This window comes from Nanorana parkeri, unplaced genomic scaffold (genome assembly GCF_000935625.1).
Source record: "Nanorana parkeri isolate BGI_ZX_2015 unplaced genomic scaffold, ASM93562v1 scaffold88, whole genome shotgun sequence".
NCBI classification, from domain to species: Eukaryota; Metazoa; Chordata; class Amphibia; order Anura; family Dicroglossidae; genus Nanorana; species Nanorana parkeri.
This window is the reverse complement of record NW_017306356.1, coordinates 232,506-239,941: the sequence shown is the minus strand read 5'-3', so window position 1 is coordinate 239,941 and position 7,436 is coordinate 232,506. Positions and strand designations below refer to the sequence as shown.

General features: G+C 42.1%; 1 protein-coding gene across 1 annotated transcript in view; it reads left to right on the top strand.

Annotated features, from left to right (window-relative positions):
• TRIM14 (tripartite motif containing 14) overlaps nucleotides 1-7,436 on the top strand; it is a 55,150-nt gene that overhangs the window by 18,931 nt on the left and 28,783 nt on the right. The gene's annotated exons all lie outside the window — the stretch shown is intronic.

Genomic DNA, 7,436 nt, shown 5'->3' with positions numbered 1-7,436 from the left:
AGGAGCCTTTTTTATGAAAAAATAAAAAGAATCAAAACTGTATAGCCCATAGTAGGGATGTCCCGATACCACTTTCTCAAGACCAAGTACAAGTACTGTCCCTCATGTACTTGCCAATACCAATACTTTTCTTAAAGGGACATGCAACATTTTTTTCTAAAACAATACAGACTAATGATTAGGCAGCCTCTACATATGGAGGGGATAATTGCAGGCAGCCTGTGGTTATGGAGGGCATTCTCTGGTGTTGGAGGGGTTTAGGAAGACTGTGGTAATGGAGAGGGTAATGGCAGGCATTCTGTGGTGGAGGAGAGCATAAGGAAGCCAATGGTGATGGAGGGGTTAATAACAGGCAGCCTTGCTGTACGGACCTCGTGTGTAGCAGCTCCGGAGGAACGTGTAAGTGAGGAAGTCCCATCTCTAGGATGGGGGAGGGGAGAGCTTTCACAGACGCACAGATGGACACACTCACCAGATACGATCTAGCTGCAAAGCAGGGCGCCCGTGGCCCGGTATCTGGCTCCCAGCTGGCATGCCGTGCTTTCCTGTACCTCCGTCGCTCTCCTGGCCGTGCTGTGGGAGGAGCTTCTGTAAGGTCCTAGTTTAGCTGCCCGTACAAGCGCGGTACCTTGGGGCAGCCTGAAACTATTTTAAAAATTAAAGTGCTGGTATCGGCACTATGTATCTGGGTATTTTCACAAGTAATTGTGAAAATGCCCTGTATCGGCCCCGATACCGGAGCTAGAATCGGTATCGGGACATCCCTAGCCCATAGCACTCAAAACATTCAGTTTTCTTCTTCTAGTGCAGATCTGAAAAAGCTATAGTTTGATTGGGTGCTATGGGCAAGTCAGGTTCTTTTTGAGACACTTTTATAAATCACAGTGAGTGTGAGCAACTAGCAGTGTAAAGAGTTATTCTACCATTGGTTAGTATACAAAGGTAACAAGACAGAATTTGAAATAAAAGTTCTGAATGGTATGGGGGAATACTGAGCATGTGCTGGTTTTTGTTTAGTGAGTTTCTCTAGAAATAAAATTGGCTATTTTCATGCCAGAGAGGAGCTTTGTTTATTGAGCTCAGTCATGCCAAGTTCTAATGTTTACTCTTCGATTTCCATGATAATTTGGCCACTGGGGCAATGTGTGTGATTCTTCTTTTGACCTTGGCTAAGAGAAAAGGTTGGCAGCTGCCATTCTTGTAAAACCAGCAATGAAAAAAGGTTTGCTGGGCATAATGAGTTATGTTAATACATTTGTTTGATAGTTTGTTTTTAGTCGAGTTTATTGTTCCACCAAACAACACAAAACAAACAACACAAAATAATATTTAAATCTGAACCCTAATTATTATTAAATGTTATTATAAGGCACATAAAAGTATTTATGTCGTTAAAGTGTAGTTTGGACTATCCTGTATGCCAGTTGATACGTATCTTTTACTGTATAGCAGGGCTTGACACATTTGCTTTGAATCTTGGAGCCAGCTAAAAAAAGTTAGGCGCCAGGTTTTTCTTTTTAAACTAACAAAGCTTTATTTTCAATGACAGTTGTAATTTTCAATTGCAGTTTTAAATGTACTAAGGATCGTAAGAAGGTTATTAAACAAAAGCTGAGAGGCATAATTGTGTGTGAACCTGTGTCATGCATGTGTAAAGATACACATCAGGGTTGCATAAGAGAAGGGGTGCTGTGCTTTTAAAACAAAAAAATTAATAAATAAAATAAATATATATATACACACACACACACACACACACACACACACACACACACACACACACACACACACTGTGTGTGTGTAAAATTTTAATACACAAGCCATTTTATACTCTGATATACGCAGATTTTACCATATGTACAAAAAAAGGAAGAAAAAAAATGCTCTGGTAGTAAACTGGTTATTGGCTGTCTTGTACTCACACACAACCTTACTACATGGCATACTATGTTTTCAACCCATATTTACATAAATGCAAAGGACAATTTGCATGCTTCATTTTTTTCCCTTTTAAACTTTTATAAAGTATTTGTTAGCTGCTAGCAGCACCTTCTCATTTCCCACCATCATCACGTGGGTTTGAGGCTTTGATATGTTCTCTCACCCACATAACACTGCTGCAATAGCTTTTTTAAACAGGAGCCGTCTCAGGAAAACAGCTAAATACACAGGTGAAATACATTTACGGTAGCTGATATACCTGTCCAAGGATCTATATTTCTGTTTGTGCAATCCTGTGATTTATACAGCTCTGCCACACAGTACAACCCTATCTGTCAGGGCAGAAAATCTTTTTTTTTCTCTCTAGAAGTTAGTAATACACGTAGGTCTTGTCCCTGCCTAAGACTGGACAGTGAAAGGAAAAGCAGCAGACCGATTAACTCATCTCTCTGTCACTCTGCTCTCTCTTATGTTTTTTGTTAGCACATTGCAGTACAAATGATTGGCTCTTTGTGCTGCTCCTTTCTCTCAGTCTGAACTCTGCTGTACAGTTGATTGAAAGAGGCTGGTGCACTAAAATAGCCATGTACTGATATATTAATAAATACAGAATTTAATGAATTAGTGTCTTTTATATCTGCTTGGGGATTTGCTTTCACTTTAAAGGAAACCTGTCATGAAGGAAATACTCACCAAGAAAAGTATGTCATTTAGGGCTTTTCTAATCTGCATTCCTGGTCAAGGTCAGTTAGCCAAAGTACTGAAGCCAGAGGGTCAGCATAATAGCCAGCATTTTTAGCAACTTTAAGTCCCTTTACGCTCAGATGGTCCACAGATCTGCCTGTGTGTTTTTCAGGTGGATTTGATCAGAAGACCAATGTTAGGCTGGGTTCACACCTAGGCGTATTGAATATTGGCTGTATCCCAATGGAAACGCAAGACCAAAAGTTGCTGAACGGGCAGTGTGCGCGTGCGCACACCGGCCCGCTCGGCATTTGTCTTCCGAGCACCGTTCTAACCAGCCGAGAATCGTACGATTCCCGGCTGGTTTTCGAACATGCTGGTTCAACAGAAGACGTGCGACCGTACAGTAGAAACGGTCGCACGTCTCCGTTCACACTGCTTGATTATCGTACGAAAAACCGATCGCATACGATTATCGTACGATAATCGTGCAGTGTATGGGCACCTTTAGTCTATGGGCAGCTGGATCTAAATAGATGTGCCTTAGTCTATGGCCAGCCTTAGTCTATGGGCAGCTGGATGTAAAGAGACATGCATCTGTTTACATCTGATTACCCCTAAATCTATCTAGGTCCGGAAAACAAAATGGAACAGAGTTCTGTTTTGGCAGACCTGATCGTGATGGATCTGGAGTAATCTGATGTAAACCAACACATGTTTGTTTACTTCCGACTCCCCATAGATTTAATATTAGTCCAGTAAGTTCAGTTTTTCCTTCATAGTGAGATGGAGTTAAAAACTGGGTGAACACAGGTGTCACAACTGTGACATCCGTTCCTTACTGCTCCATGTCAGCCAATCAGCAGCGGATCCATGCATGGATTCCCTACTTATCATAACTGACAGTGTCCATGTGAAAGGGGCTTTTGTATGTACATTGCTTTTAAAATGGTAGGCATTTCCATTTTCATGCTTGGTACTATATCGTCTGCTAATAATGTCATGGAAAAGACTGTAAGAGAAAGTGGTTTCTGTTTTTTCACATGGACTTCTAGTAGTTTGAAAGACACTGACACTTTGCCCATTTAGGCACATTGTCTGTCCATAGCGCAAACCCCCCCGACATGTTTTGCCAAGCTCAGCTTTCCTTGCAACCTCCCCACACCAGCAATTCTGCTAGAATGGACTGGTGTCAGAATTTAGACAAAAAGGCCATCATGGCACCCCCAATGTGCTTGGGCCTGATTGATCGGCTGCTCAGGCACTGTTACATAGGGAAGGTCACATGCTCTTCCAAACAAAGACGTCCAGCTCTGTTAGCGAGACCTCTGGCAGTAAGGAGGTAACAAGGGCTTAAGGCTGGGTACGTTTACATGGCTGGGGAGTGGGTTATGTGAAGATACTGTTACTTTGTCATGAACCGGTGAAGTGACAGTGTCTATTTAAAAGCGCTGCAGTGGTAGTAGCTCTGCCACAATGCCTCAGCGTCCAAGACTCTTGTAATACCATGGGGGTTGATTTACTAAAGGCAAATAGGCTGTTCACTTGGCAAGGGAATTTGAACTTTGCTGGGGAAGTTTCCCCTTAGTTAGGTGAACAAAGTGAAGCACTGCTGACTTCCACCATCCAATCATGTGCAATCAATAGTACTGGTTTTTTTTTTATTTTCCATGCTCCTGATTGGGTATTCTTTGCAAACTGAAATATCACCTCATTCACCAAGCTAATGGAAACTACCTATACAAAGTGCAAATTCCCTTGTAAACCTGTATATTACTGTCAAACACTAATTCAGTTCTAAAGCATTACTTTAAATAGCTGAAATAATGCATATACTGTATAATTAAGTTCATATTCTCAAGCACGATGAGGAGAGATATAAGTAAGTTGTCTACTGACATCTGGTGGATCACTTGAAATATGAAAGTTAATCAAAGTATGAAAGAACTGGCAGCTCTACTAAGAAACATGTTGGCAATGTGCCACAGACTTCCGTTATTATTTTTATTTTAAGTTGGTAATTAATTACTGCCACATGCCAAAAAAAAGGAGTTTCCTAAATATGCTGACAAATAAGCCATCTTTTAATTAGTGTACTTACACACACTTCCACCTCAAGTAGTTGCGTGCAGGCAGTAGTTTGGCTTAGGGAAAATGCAAGTTCAGCAATCTTCTTTCCAAAGAAAACCTCATTCTTTTTTACTAATATCAAGTCGCAAATAAGTAAACTTTTCACTCTGTGCCTTGTAAATTTGATAATGATGCGGTTTATCTGTAAGAATTCACTGTTTCTAATGTTCATTTCATTTTCTTTTGTGGCATGCCTTTTTGTTGCTAATAAAGGCAGTTTTACTTCACTGAACTAAGGTGTGCTAATGATATATATATATATTTTGCTTTTATTCCTATGGTGCCATCCACATATCGCTACAGCACCCCACTACTGAAACGGGCTGCATACATTTGGTTTGGTGTGTGATGGCAATGTATATGCTACTGTTTTAAGTAGGAGAAATAAAAAGGTAGAAATATATGGATTAGCACAGTGCAGGTTACCCCTTCATACACTACTGTAAAGAACTGGACAGTGGAATTTGGTCACAGGGTGGTGAGTGTTAATAATGGCCCTTGGCTAGGCACACCATTCGAGGCCAATACTTAAGAGAATGAGGACAAGTTGTACAAATCAGTACTGTAAAACAAAGATCAAAACAATTAGTAAGTAATTGACCGTAGAAAAAACATTTAGTATTCTGAAAGAACATATGGATATAAGAAAGGGTACTGCTTAGTGCAGCAGTTCTCAACCTGTGGGTCGCGACCCAAAAGTGGGTCGCAACTCACTGTTGAGGGGGTCGCAGCATCCACTTCTGCTGCACTAGGTGAGAGGCTCCTCAGCCTCCTCCTAGCGCAGCAGTGTCAGTCAGCGGGAGGACAGCAGAGGCTGTGAATATAAAAGTGCCGCTATACACACTCCCTGGCCGCTGCAGCGACATCTAGTGGCCGGGGAGTGTGTACAGCAGGGCTTTTCTATTCACAGCTGCTGCTGTCCTACTGCCTCCCATACAATGTGAGCTCTGCAGGAGGCGGGCGTCTAAGCACTGCTGGGGCTGAGAAGGCTGCATGGAGACAGAGCAGGCAAGCAGGTAGCAGGGGCTTGTATTCTTGTGAGTGTACTTCTATTTTTAGTCCCATTCTGGAGTCCAGCGCTCCGTTGGGGGTCACCACAATTTGGCAAATGTTACCAAGGGGTCCCGGCCCTAGAAGGGTTGAGAACCACTGGCTTAGTGGATCCCAAGGCTCTTGACACCTGACAACAAAAAGATCAAAGGGAATATGTCATGGAACAAACTTGTAATTTTTGAAACAAATGTAGAAACAAATGCCTGCAATGATTTTGTTATGTCAGATGCAATAGGGGGAATTTATCAAACCTGGAGCAGACAGAATCTGGAACAGTTGCCCATGGCAACCAATCAGCATCTCTCTTCAGCTTGCTCAGGTAAGATTTGAACATGAGAGATAGAAGCTGATTGGTTGCAGTGCAAATCTGCTCCAGATTTTGTCTGCTCCAGTTTTGAAAAATTCACTCTAGTGTGTACACGATTAATTTTCAGTCAAAACAACAGTCAAAAGAGTGAAAGCATGCTGACCCCCTCCATCGAAGGGAAAGGCTTTCACTTCTGGAAAGGTGGCGGCAGTAGTTTTTATGGGATAAGGAACAGGGTAGTGGTAGAATGCCATGTTAAGGGGCAAACCTTCACCAAAGCACATTATGCCATACTAATGTGATAACTTTGACAGAATTTGAAGAATAAATTCCCCAAAAAGTTGACCTGGGTCCTAAGTGTTTTGTCTTTCCACAAAAAGGGATTTTTTCCCCCTTGAAACTTCAATGTAGTTATTAACTACTTGCCGTCCGCCCATTCTATATAGACGAACGGACAGCACTCTCTACTCAGTGGGTTGTTATACATGTATGGCGGGGTTTTTTTTCTTCTTGCACACATTCCCTACTACACGAGCAATACATGATAAAAATGTGAAACAGCCGGTAACCGCTGTTACATACAAGCCGCTTGTATAGTGCATGGGAGTGTGCAGGCCCACCACCCTCCACTGCTGCTGCCAGCTATCCCAGGCTCCGCTGTCCCCCCGTGTGGGCCCGGGACCAGCACTGCGGGTCTCGTTGCCTGGATCAGAGGGTGTTCAGCACATATCCACTGGCTGATCTCCCCTCTGATCACTGAATGCGGAAGTGATGTGTATTACATCTCTTCCGCTTTCAGCCTGTTCTTTCTCAAGCTGCTGTAGCCGCAGAAGAAGCTAGTGAAGCAGATCTTTGCTTCATCAGCTTCTTTGTGGGTCCCTAGGTGATATTAGGGACCAGCTCCTTCGACAAAAATTGATTAATAAACTGTCTTTTGCCAAACAGAGGGTTGCAAATGAGACTACACACTGCTCGATTTTTTGAGCATTGCCCATTGTTGGAAAATTCGATCAGTGTATGGCTAGTTTTAGACTAACAACAGTAAACATTCATCTGAAAGGAGACATTTTATATTTCTCTGCAAAAGAATTGTATCCTTTTTTTTCCCCTTGAAGTTCTGACTGTTTTTGTAGTTGTGTTTTCTGGTCTGCTAAGATGCAAATAAGGGACATGCAAACAGAACTGATGTCTCCGTTATACCCCAATGTCTAAAATTTTTATTGCACAGGGTTGCTCACTTGACTATCACGTATTCTTATGGAGACTTCAAAGAGAGATCTCCCACTAGGCTCAGCTAACTGTCCTTAACTTTTAAAATTCT